This window comes from Lissotriton helveticus, chromosome 7 (assembly GCF_964261635.1).
Source record: "Lissotriton helveticus chromosome 7, aLisHel1.1, whole genome shotgun sequence".
NCBI classification, from domain to species: Eukaryota; Metazoa; Chordata; class Amphibia; order Caudata; family Salamandridae; genus Lissotriton; species Lissotriton helveticus.
The window spans coordinates 1,010,871,925-1,010,884,191 of record NC_136068.1 but is presented as its reverse complement, the minus strand read 5'-3'; the positions used below and the strand labels follow the sequence as shown (position 1 = coordinate 1,010,884,191).

The 12,267-nt window shown below is 43.2% G+C and overlaps 1 protein-coding gene across 3 annotated transcripts in view; it reads left to right on the top strand.

Moving 5' to 3' along the window:
* Positions 1–12,267, top strand: part of GEMIN5 (gem nuclear organelle associated protein 5) — a 384,438-nt gene that overhangs the window by 1,138 nt on the left and 371,033 nt on the right. Inside the window, exon 2 of one of the 3 annotated variants that reach the window (XM_078653694.1) lies at positions 1,661–1,716. The exons of 1 other annotated variant lie outside the window; for it this stretch is intronic. The gene's annotated coding sequence lies outside the window, so the exon portion shown is untranslated. The remainder of the gene's footprint in view (positions 1–1,660; positions 1,717–12,267) is intronic. One more of the 3 variants, XM_078653695.1, reaches the window with a different exon arrangement.

Sequence of the window (12,267 nt, the reverse complement as noted above, 5' to 3'; positions counted from 1 at the left end):
CGCTTAGGGTATGTGGACATGCTTTGCGCGCATGCGCACACACACAGCGTTACTGAAGGCCGAAGGCACTCACAAATGGGCATACACACCGCATACACACACAGGCGCACACACTCACACCGCCGCCCCTCCCCCCTCACACACACACGCCGCCGCCTCCCCCCCACAATTAAGCCCCACTTACCGCATCAGTGGCCTCAGCCGCCACTCCTGACGTCTGCTGCCACCGCGGGGGCTTCTCGCATAAGAATGCAGAACTGGATGAGATCCCTCGACTCTGGGAGCACCCTGCAGATCCGAAGCGTCCGCCATCCATGAGGTCGCTGCAACTGCGGCCTGCATCGGGCCTCTGGCCGGTCCACACCGCGGGGGCTCCTCGTCCTCTCAGGCAGGGGCTGCGCACTGCTGTGCACGTGTGCACGCCCCTGGCGACCCTCATGCCCGACCCCAGGTCTGCCCAGTAGAACGGCGCTCACTTCCTCAATATGTGAGGCAGAAGGTGAGTGTGAGTGCAGAGTGCGCAGAGTGCACAATGTGAAGGTGTCAGTGCAGAGTGTGAGTGTGAGTGTGAGTGCAGAGTGTTGAGTGCAGAGTGTTGAGTGCGCAGAGTAGTGAGAGCGCAGAGTGGTGAGAGCGCAGAGTGGTGAGAGCGCAGAGTGGTGAGAGCGCAGAGTGGTGAGAGCGCAGAGTGGTGAGAGCGCAGAGTGGTGAGAGCGCAGAGTGGTGAGAGCGCAGAGTGGTGAGTGCGCAGAGTGGTGAGTGCGCAGAGTGGTGAGTGCGCAGAGTGGTGAGTGCGCAGAGTGGTGAGTGCGCAGAGTGGTGAGTGCGCAGAGTGGTGAGTGTGTAGAGTAGTGGCAATGTAAATGACAATGCCATTTATTTATGATTTAAAGAAAAAAAAGAAATGTCATGAGCAATGCCAATAGCTCTACCTTTAATGATGCCGAGACCATTGCATTGTAAATGCTTGTTAATATTACTGTCTCCAACTAATTATCCTTGGGCACACGTCTGTTCAACACACACTTTTAAGATTCGATATGAGGGATGAGCCTTCAATTACCATCTCACCTCAATTGTTCAATAATTAGGCCTCTCTTCTCATATGAGAAAATGCAACATGCGATGTGACCAAGCCCACATTTACATTCTGCACCCTGAAGAAGCAGTCCTCGTTACATGTTCTGCAATATACTTGTTGCATGTTGACTGTAGTTTTTTAGGCCAGTGGTTCTTAACCGTTTTACCTTTATGGACCCCTACTAAATCATTGTTGGAATTCGGGGACCCTCACTGAATCATTGTTAGAATCCGGGGACCCTGGCTGAGTTATTACTGGAACCCAGGGACACCTGTATCACCATTTTCGATTATTTGAACCGTACAAAATACACAAACAGTACAGAAACACGCATTCCCCAAACAAACGTACAAAATGATGAAATATTTTATGTAATTCACAAATATATTAACATCCTGTATTCTATTTGGTGCACTTACACTGCTCCCATGAATCAACCTGAAGATACAAACTAACATTTTATCCTCCAATTTCAAACTCCTTAATATTTACAAAATGGTTTAAAATTTTCAATCATACATTTTGCTTCTTTATTTATTGTCCCCTTATTAAGGTGTTATTATTATTTAATTTTCCAAGCAGTTGCAGATGCCCCTGAGCAGGCTTCACTGACGCCCAGGGTATTCAGACCACGGGTAAGATCACTGTTTTAGACCACTTCCCACTTTGGAGTTTATATGTATAATTGAGGGAAAAAAGTGTTGCTTTTTGACAAGAAATAATTTAAAAATTGAAATAACGTGTAAAGGAAAATTGGTGTGTTGATGAAAGGGACTCTGAAAAAATAATGTTGTCATTATTTTATTATTACTGTTTTGAATGAATAAGGGTAAACATAATTTTAAAAGATAATACTGGTATTGTTCTTTATACGTCTCCTGCCACCCCCCTTCCAAAATTACAGTGTTCAATTTTTGCATTTTATTATTGTTAGATTTAGAAAGGCTATATGTCGGTTGCGTGCAGGGTCAGTGATACACACTTCTATTAATGGATGTCATTACATCAACAACAAAAAACACTATTGAGACAAATTTCGAAATTAGTTTTAAAAGTTTTCCTGAAACACATGTAATTGTGTGGATGTTCCATAACCTTGGAGCTCAAGCTCCAAGGATCTCTGACCTCCTTCCCTCATATTTCTGATAATTGAAGACGTTTTTTGGGAGATCGCATGTTCAGTAGTCTTATTGTATTGTCCTGCGAAAGCCATAGAGATGTTAACGTTTTTGTAGGTAGTACCATGTGCCCGTAGCACAGTTTGCTTTGTGTGCAGCACAGAGACTCACACGTTTCATTCTTTCCTCGACGGGGAGAGTTAAGGAATTTCGGGTCATATTTGTACGATCTTTGATATATTCAGGAATTCTATCTGCTGGTTTTGAAACATTTGCAGGCTATTGGTGAGTTTCTTTGGGAGTTCGGAGTAGATCTTGCTGTAATCAAGATGAGCCATCAACAGGGCTCTTGTCAGCTAGACTTTGAGAGTGGGATAAGTTTCCAAAGCCACGAAAGCTCTAGATTCTTGTCCTTTGTAACTTTGTAATGAGGAACGAAAGAAGCTCAGAGTCATAAAGCATTTCTAAATTCTTCACTTTTGCTGGGTTGGAAGTAGATGTACTCCTCCTCCATAAGATGTAATCTCCTTTTTGGCTACGTTTATGCAAAGCAAGCTCTATTGCCTCCAAAAGAACATGTGGTTCAGGCATCTTGGTATGCGATCATATAGAAGTTGATTTGGGTTTCATGAGTGGAAATTTGAAGTTGCATCTTGTATTTGTCTAGGAACTGAACCATAGTGCACACATCAGTATTGAATCAAGAAAAAGACGGGGAACACCAGTATATTGTACTGTACTGCAATTTAAAAAAGCTCATATTCTAGAGGCGAGGTTTGTAGTTCTCCAAGATAGTGATGAAGCCTCAAAGTCCCCATTATTGGGTCCTCATTTTCGCTCGCATTGGCTGATCCAGATTAGTGATTTGCATGTTGCAAGTTATTCTCTCTGTGCCATGATGTTCTGACCTGAATGGAGCAGCTGTACAGAAACAAAGACCCAGGAAAATGTTGGAAGCGCTGATTGAGTGAGTTCCACCCCCCATTGCATTATGTAGAGACAACAAATGAAGTGTTGGTGTTAGCACACCCAGAACACCTCACAGCTCTAGCATGACCTAGAATGTAGAGGTATAGCCGATTCTCCTCTGTGCCCTTCTAATGTTCTGTTCCCCTGCATACAGAGAGGCTGAAGGGATAGCAAATGTGCCAGTGACAAATTATTTCATGAAGAGCTAAAGTCTCATACATGCCAATAACCCCGATCCAGGCAGGAGACTCCCAATTTTTGAAGCCAAAAAAGGATTTATTTTTACTGTCTCCCACCTGAAATTGCTTCTTTGTCGATATATATCAATGGGAGAAATACATTCTCCCTATTTTCTTATTCATTTTTTTTTTTTTTTTTCATTCTTCTGCTTTCCTCGTCTAAATTTTTGGAATGTAGGAAGTCCCAACCCCTTTGGGGGTACTTTGGACATTTTACAGTTCGTGGCTGTGCATAGCTGCCAAAGTTTCAGAATGCTTATGTGTGGCATTTCCATAATTTCATTGCAATTATGAGTGACATTCAATGACTATTGACATCTTCTCGCAAGCAAAAATCAAGCAATGAAGGCAGGGGAAACATATTTATATCAGAACTTACACCCATTTGATCAACGAGAAAATCTAAGATCTTACAACTGCTGCAAAGCACCAGTAATGGGGGAACACTAGCTGACATGAGAAACAGACTGCATATCTGCCAAGTTTTCAGAGGTATTATGTGTTAGGCTTTCAAGGTTTGAGTACGTATGAATGACATTTAACCACTAAATGTGTGACACTTGGAGTGAAACTTTTTTTTACAAGCAAAGTTAAGCAATTAAGTCCTTGGAAAGAGATAGACATAATGAAGTGCACTCATTTGATCAAGGACAAGCTATAAAAGAACCAGAAACTGCTGCAACACACCTGCATTAAAAAGGTACTGTCCTACTGCCCTTTGCAAGCTGATCCTACTGTAAAACGATTGTATACCCACGATCTAAATCACATCCTACTTGATTATACACGTGTGATCACTGCAGCTGGTTGCAGAACCATGGACACATTGCATGAACAGTGCTAAATTGCCGGACCATGTTTGGCTATGGAACACCTTATTGCTCTTAGATCTGCAGTCCAGCTCCTTTTCTCACTGTAATCAGTATCTTAAGTGATGTCTCCCTAAACACGAACGTCACTGACTCTAGTGCTTGCTTCACAGTGTAACAGGCCACTTTTTGCTGGGAAAATCCTGCCTCAGGCCAACGCTATACTTGTAGTTTTTAAGCCGCAGTTGGGAACTCACACTGCTTACAGCTTCACTGCTGGGTGCTGCTCACAGACGGTGCTCTGCTTGAGTCAGTGGGGCAGTCTGTAGACCTCGGCACTCAGAATGAGGCAGAAAAGGCAAATGTTCTGAGCAGTAGAAGATGCAGTTAGTGAGCTTTCCGTGACATGGCTTCTCATACCACGCTGTGTCTTTTGAAGATATCGCTCACTGTGACGGGAAACAAGTTGAGATGATTCTGACCCTGCCAGGGTTTCACAATGTCTTCCTGGGGGCCGGCAGGACTTGTAAAAATCATCCTGGCTGGTTCTAGTCCCACGCCACCATTTAACACCTGACCAGCACTGCCAACGCGGCCGGATCGCACCAGGTGGACATGAGGTGCCACTCTGGTGGCGCAGCAAGAAAAAACAAAGCTGCTGTCAACCCTGCAGTTATGCCGTATAGGAGACCCACAGTTACGCCGTATAGTAGACCCTGCAGTTATGCTGCATCGGAAAATGTGTTTATTTATGTGGGACTCACCGCTATGATGCGTCATGTGAGGCCTCCGTGCTGAGTGGTGAATTGATTCAGTGCAGCCCCCAGGCTGCAGCATTGCATCATTGTATAAGTAAGTATGTAGCAGCCATGGCCTTCAAAGTTGCAAATTAACTGTGTGTGCAGGATCTGTCTCAGTAGCTGCACCACAGTACGCTGACTGCAGTGCAATCGAGCTGCTAATGCATCTCTTCTCATTGGTCAGTGTGCAGATGACTGACACACTCCTGACTGGACAGTGAGAGCTGCCCCTGACACAGCGCACGGCTGTGTGAGGACATAGAGCCGGCTGCTAGCCCCGCCACAGCTCTGTCCCAGTCCTCCAAGCCTGCCAGTATGCAGATCATCATGGCATGCTCCTGACAGTCCTGCCACAGCCGCCTGGCTACTGCAGTGCATATTCTGGCCTCTGCCATTCACTGCAGCCCACCACGGCTCTTCACCCCAGTCCTCCCTGCCTGCCCGACATTGACACTGTTTCACAGTGTGAGTTTCGAACCGTGCCACAGTGCAGTGCGACCGCGGCAACTCATTCACCACAACTTTATACTACCTGCCTTTAATTTACCCAGGCTCACCGGTGAAGGTGCTGAAAATGCGAGATAATGCATTTTAATGCAGTGATGTAGACCACCATATTAAAATGCATTAGTCTAACACCTAAAGGATTGTACTTAGCAGGGCTGCAGGCTGTGTCACTTCACTGTGGCAGCAGTCAATCAATCAATCGATCAAGAAATTTGTATAGCGCGCTCAAGGCGCTGTGGGCTTGGGGTCCGCTACTGCTCGAACAGCCAGGTCTTGAGTTGCTTCCTGAAGGAGAGGTCGTCTTGGGTAAGACGGAGGTGGATGGGGAGGGAATTCCAGGTCTTGGCTGCCAGGTAGGAGAAGGATTTTCCTCCCATGGTGGCTCTCCGGATGCGTGGAACGGCGGCGAGGGCGTGGTTGGTCGAACGTAGTTGGTGGGTGAGAGTGGGAGTCAAGAGCCTGAGTTTCCCCCCATTCCCTGAGGAATATTGGCTGTGCTGAGTAGTGCTATATAACCGGCTCGAAAAATCCCCTCGCATTGTCGAGCAAGATTTATTCAGGATGAGCTATTTTTAGGGACTACTTGCCCTTTCTGGTGATTTGAAAATCCTCTTAACTTCAGTCACAGAATAAAAAGTAAATGTAGGAAGACCAACTGACTTTTGACCTCTGTCTCTGAAAGCAGAGCAAATATGACAAGATAAGAAGATTTAAAGGCATTTGTATCTTGTCATATTTGCTGAGTTTCTGAGACAGAGGTCAAAAGTCAGTTTGTCTTCCTACATTTAGTTTTCTTTCTGTGAATAAAGTTAGAGGGTTTCGTAAAGTGAACTGTGTTTCAACTGAAGTGCGCAAAACATGTTAAATGAAAGGCTGTGAGATGTCAGTTTTTTTTCTAACAACACTGAAAAGGCTAAGTGAACTGTTCAAACATTTTGAATATATTTCACTTGTTAGGAAGACCCATTTTTGTAATTTCGTGGTGAAAAAAATGTTTATAGAATCAAAACAAATGAGAACACTTTAGTTGGTGATGTGCAAATTTTAAATATTTTTGCTGAAACCCAATTCCTAAATATTGTTTATGCGCTATTATCAGTAAAACTACATATTAGTAGGAACGTTATGTGGCCATTTCAATGGAAAATATGCTATCTGTAAATGTCAGTGCACTACCACATGATGCTCTGATAATATATTTATGAAAAGTGAGTTTTTAAACTTGAACTGTGAATTATTACTGCTCCTGCCCAGATGGCATTGCTATTAGTGAACTAAGAGGCAAGCCAGTGATCATGTGTACCTTATATATGGGCTAGATTCTTTTTATATATGGAGAAAACATTTAGTCTAGTACATAAAGTGTTTTTTTACAGCAGATATAGTGAACTTGCATATTTGAAGGTGCTCCCTTATGTGATAATAAAGAAAAAGGCGGCTCCAAAAGGCAAAATGTTTGCCTAGGATCACACAATTTCAGACCAGTTCACGGGTCAAGTACATTAGTTAGGTCAAGTAGATTATTAAAGTTACGAAACCTGTTGGTCTAGTAACATTTTTATGATTTTTCGATCCCATACCACTGCTACTGGAAAGAAATCAAAGGGAAGTGTCAATGATCACAATGAGGAAGAGGCACATGGAACAATCTGCGTCAGCTTATCTGATCCCATTAACTTTCTAAATGAGAGAACATGCTCTTCAAATCTGTCAACTGTCTCCACTCCACACAAATATTATCGAAGGCCGGAGAGCAGTTTGTGCAGGCCATTAAATCAACCAGGAAGAAATTTTCTTGGAGAGTACTAGCTGTGGAAGACTTGTTTACTGGGCTGGAGTGGCAAACTGGTTAATTGCCATTGTGGCAGAGCACAGTGACAATAGTTTTGCTGCAGTCTAGTGATTATAAAGACTGTATGGTGGTGAACATCTTGACATTGTGTATATCTAGAATGGGATCAAATATACTTTTATTGGAAATTGTGATCTGTCTCTCCAGTGGTGGTGTAGAAGATGATTGAAAAAAATATTGTTGCCTCTCTACCATGACACAATACATGAGTAGGTCCGTGTATCGGGTGGAGTTTGCCTTCTCCCCACCATAAGTTTAAAGTAGATGATGAGGGTGGAGTTACAGTGATGGTGGGTGGTACTAGGGTCACAGGACCTTCATTATGCAGTCCTGTGAAATGGAATAAGAAACAAGTACGTTTCCTTTGAGTTGCTCTGTTTTCACTTGTTTCCTGCTTTTTGCCCTGAGATCATGAAAAGAAAGAGTGTATGCATGAGAATGAAAAAGGAAGTGATTGACATTCACATGGCAGCGAAACAGGATCACCCAATGAAATGGAAGATTTGTCTTTTGTTAGAAAAAGAGGTCTAAAGGTATATACACACATTCCTCCACTTATATCTAGACCTGCGGCCTGGATCTTGGAGGAAGAGGAGGAGTAAGGAAGTCAGCGGGAATCAACGGGAATCAACGGAGCGGCGGATCAGCGGATCAGCGGATCAGCAGAGCGGGTCGGCAAAGCAAAGCCGCCGGGAAAAAGTGAAAGGACGAAAAAGCCGAAAAAGCCGCGACCGCAGCCGAGCCGAGCTACAGCCGAGGTGGTTGGAAGGTAGCTGGCAGTGGTCCTTTCGGCAGGCGCTTTCTGCTCGGGGGAGATTTCCATACTCCTGAGCGGCCGCCGCCCTTTCTTGCAGCTGCACAGGCGTCAGAACCGGCATCCATAAAGGAGGTGAGGCTGAGGGTGGGGCAAAGACGCGAACGCGGCCGCCGATAGACGCGGCCGCTAAGTAAGAGCCTGGGGGTTTGACATAGGCGGGTCTGACTAGGTCGGATTTTGCTCACATGTCTCCCTTGAGTGCCCCGCTTGCAAGTAGTTGCTTTCACGGGCTCTGCCAATAGCCCCTCACAGCCCTTTCTTGTCAGCTAGCGTGGGGCTACTGCTAATAAACTGCCTCCCTAGCCAAAAGGGTCCTGATTGCAGAGGCGCTAGGGATCGAACCACGGACTGAATCGAACTGAGGCAAGCAGAGCAGCCTTCAGGGCATTGGACACTAGACAGGGGGGTTCTTTTTGTGTCTTTCTTGTGGTCAGGAGTTAGCCACGCTGTCCTCCCACTGACTTTCCCAAGAGCCTTTTTTTTTTTTTTTTTTTTTTTTACACCAGTAAACAACCCACCAAAACGTTACACATCGTAATCACTACCACACCTCGCTACCCTCCCTGACGGCAGCTGTTCCTACTCACAGGGGGGCAGACAGGCTTGGGAGGGGATTTGGGGGTGGAGGTGGAGTAGGAAAAGTGGAGCAGAGGTGGTATAGGTGGCCGGAAGGACCTTAATAAAATTGGAAAGAATGAGATCTGGAAAAGTGCGGCTTAATATAAGTATCAGGTCAAAAAAGAACGTGAAAGATACTTACCAGGGCGCACAAAAGGCAAGTAGAAAAAGGAAGAGGATAGTACAACAAAGAGAGAGACTAGTGTCGGCACCTGAACTAGCAGTTCCAAGCCCAGACCAAAGTAACATTGGGATCAAAAAATTCTTTTACCTAAAAGACCCCATGGCGACCATCTATGGACCAACGCAGGAACAAGACCTCCAACCTAGCCCAATTATACCGGTACCATGCGCAAAAGAGAATACGCAGGATCGATCTATCACCAAGAAGGTAGAAAAAAAGGTAGAAAAAAAAGAATCGCAAAGTACTCATAATGAGAATAGTCCAATAAACAATCAAATAGACCAGCTACAAACATCCAGGCCCCCTGCAAAGCAAAACAGTAATATTGGCCCTTGCGAGTCCCTTGTAGTAATAGCCCAAATAAATAGGAACGACTCCCAACTTCGTGAAAAAATCGAGGAAATAAAGATCATAGATAAAGGAGAGGTGATAGAAACGATAAGGGAGAATAATTTGGGGGCAAAGTATACTGCCCCACAGGACAATTCATGGCTAACCTCTCTCTCCCTACCGGATGATATAAGCTTTGACAGACACACAGGAAGAGAAAATAACAATCAATCCCAGTTAGAAGCATACTCAAAGATCAGCCAAGGTCTACAAACTAGTTATGGACGACAAGGAGACCAGGAAAACGGTCACAGTAGTAACGGAAGACTGGAATCCACCCCATTGCAAAAAGGCCAAAATAAAACTAGAGGAAGATCTAATAACAACCGAAACCCAGAATCTCCAATTACAATATCATCTATGAGTGAGTCGGACGAAGAGTCAGAGGTATTGGAAATACCGTCCAGAAAAGATGAAAAGGCCACATGGGGTAAAACATTATTAAATACTTTAGATCAAGCAATTAAAGCATTGAATTTCCAGTCAGATAAAATGGATGTCCAAATCGACCTAATAAATCTTATTGCGGGTCACATTTCAGGTATAAACACCCGGCTGGACCACATGGCAACCCTGCTTCTAGGGAGGGTCGAAAAGGGACTCCATACACAGATCATCAAGCCAAGCTGCATATGCGGCAAATTAGTGGACAATATGTCAAATTTACCGATCATACTAAATGACATCCTAAAGGTGGTCCAATCTTCAGTGGATATAAAACAAAACATCATATCCACGAGTCATACTAAGGAAATAAATTTGGAAGTAGAAAGCAGGAGTCAACAGATAGAAATTGATCCTAACAAAAACAGCTACGTAGAGGAACAGCCAAGTAAGACAAGTAAAGAAAAGTCCGACAATGGCGCAAGTCAAATAGAGGAGGCACGAAATGTAACAATTCAAACTAAAGTCAAACTAACAAAAAGACAAAGAAAGCGCGCTAGAAAAGGAAGGATACAACTTAAATTCCAACCTACAACAGACACTCATATGTACCCCATCTTTCTTCATACCTCCTCTAAGAAAAAGAAACCAGCTTCTGAAGTAACCATCTCTGAGCATACAGTCAAGTCCCCAGACCAACCAGCCCAGTCAAGTGTAATGAATGGGAATATCCAGAATATAGAATCACCAATAAGTCCTACCGATACAAAATCAAAACGAATGCAATGGAGTAAACGTTTGAAAAAAAAAACCAACAGGAGCTCAGGATATAGATAATTCTCAAGACGAGGTTGACGGAAGGGTTTTAGTGCAAGAACCCTGTGTAAATCGGATAGTAACGATTAACCAGATAGATGATATGCAAATACCTGAGGCCAAATCTTTAAATCAAGGAATGAGACATCAAAATGCCGCAATCAATGCGGACAACATACAAAATGTAATAAACAAAGCCAATCAGAGGCAATCGTCAAAGTGTAGAGGAAAAAGGAAATTTAAGAACATCAATAAAAATTCATTCAAACGAAGAAGGACGAACTTGCAGTATTGATCAAATAAAAAAAAAAGTAGTGTGTACTCAGACACTCAAGAATAGAAATAATGATAAAATCACAGATCAAATAAACAACATGGATTATAAACAAAATTCAGATAGCACTAACGAACCCATTACTCTCCCAATAAGAACAGCCGATTTCAATGAAAAAATAATAATAAATACCTTGAGTCAAGGGAGAAGAATAATCATAAATGGAGAAAAAACACAAGACTCAAAATCAGAAGAAGCTAAATGGAATTCTCAAATAACAGAAGACAAACTGGTATTTAAACCAGATTACCAGACAACAGGGGGTCAAGACTTCTTGAATAGAGGTAATATAATGCGGCTGCTGGGAGAAATACCAGAACTGGACGACATTACATCCCAAAACCTTCTGTCTGTAGAATTTAAATACACAAAAAACAAACCAGAAGTAGAAGAGTCTTTAACCATCTGGTCGTCTAAGGACATAGTTGATAGAATACTTGCTATGAGCCCGTCCTTTGAAGCTTAGGGCATAAGATTAAGGCGGGAAGAACAGAAAAAATACCCATTCCCACTTTTAAAAAACATAACTACAAGCAAAAGGAAAATGGAAGAGGTGAATACACAAAAAACATGTCTAAAGGGAGCATGCTCAGTAACCCCGCAAAAAATATTACAAAACTCAAAAAGTCAAGAAAAGGCAGGGGTGCAAGGAGTAGCCCAGGAACAAACTACTGACTGGTCCTGGGTGGCATCGGCTTTGAGCAATAAGTGTACCTAGCAAACTTAAACATTTAAAAGAAAATAGAAAATCAACGTTACAGATAACAGTTTGTATTCAAAATGATTTAACTGATACAAACCCATTTATGATCAATCTCTGCTCCTGGAATGTTCATGGTTTTAATAGCATGGGGCATGACCAAGAAACCATAAATTTCTTGGAACAGCACGATCTAATATTGCTACAAGAAACCTGGAACCTACATCAAACTTCCATCCCGGGTTATATTGAATTTCACGTCCTCGCTGAAAAATTATCAAAATTTGGTCATCCGAGAGGAGGCTTGTCAACCTACATCGCCCAGCACTACAGATGGCAAGCAGAAGAAGTAGACACTGGGGCAAAGTGGATACAAGTAATAAAACTTACGGAGAAGCAGGACCAGGGTCCATGTATTCATAATCTACTAGTGATCAACGTTTATGTACACCCTGAAAAGAAAAAGAAAAACGAAAAATTGATAACATTACTAACTTTGATCAAGGCACTGCAAAACGCCCATGGGTCATATTCCATGATAATCTCTGGGGATTTTAATAGCAATTTAACCAAAGATGAGAAAATAATCCGAGCTCTCGGTGAATTGGACCTTTTTATCGTGAATAAAAACGACAATGGGGACAATGGC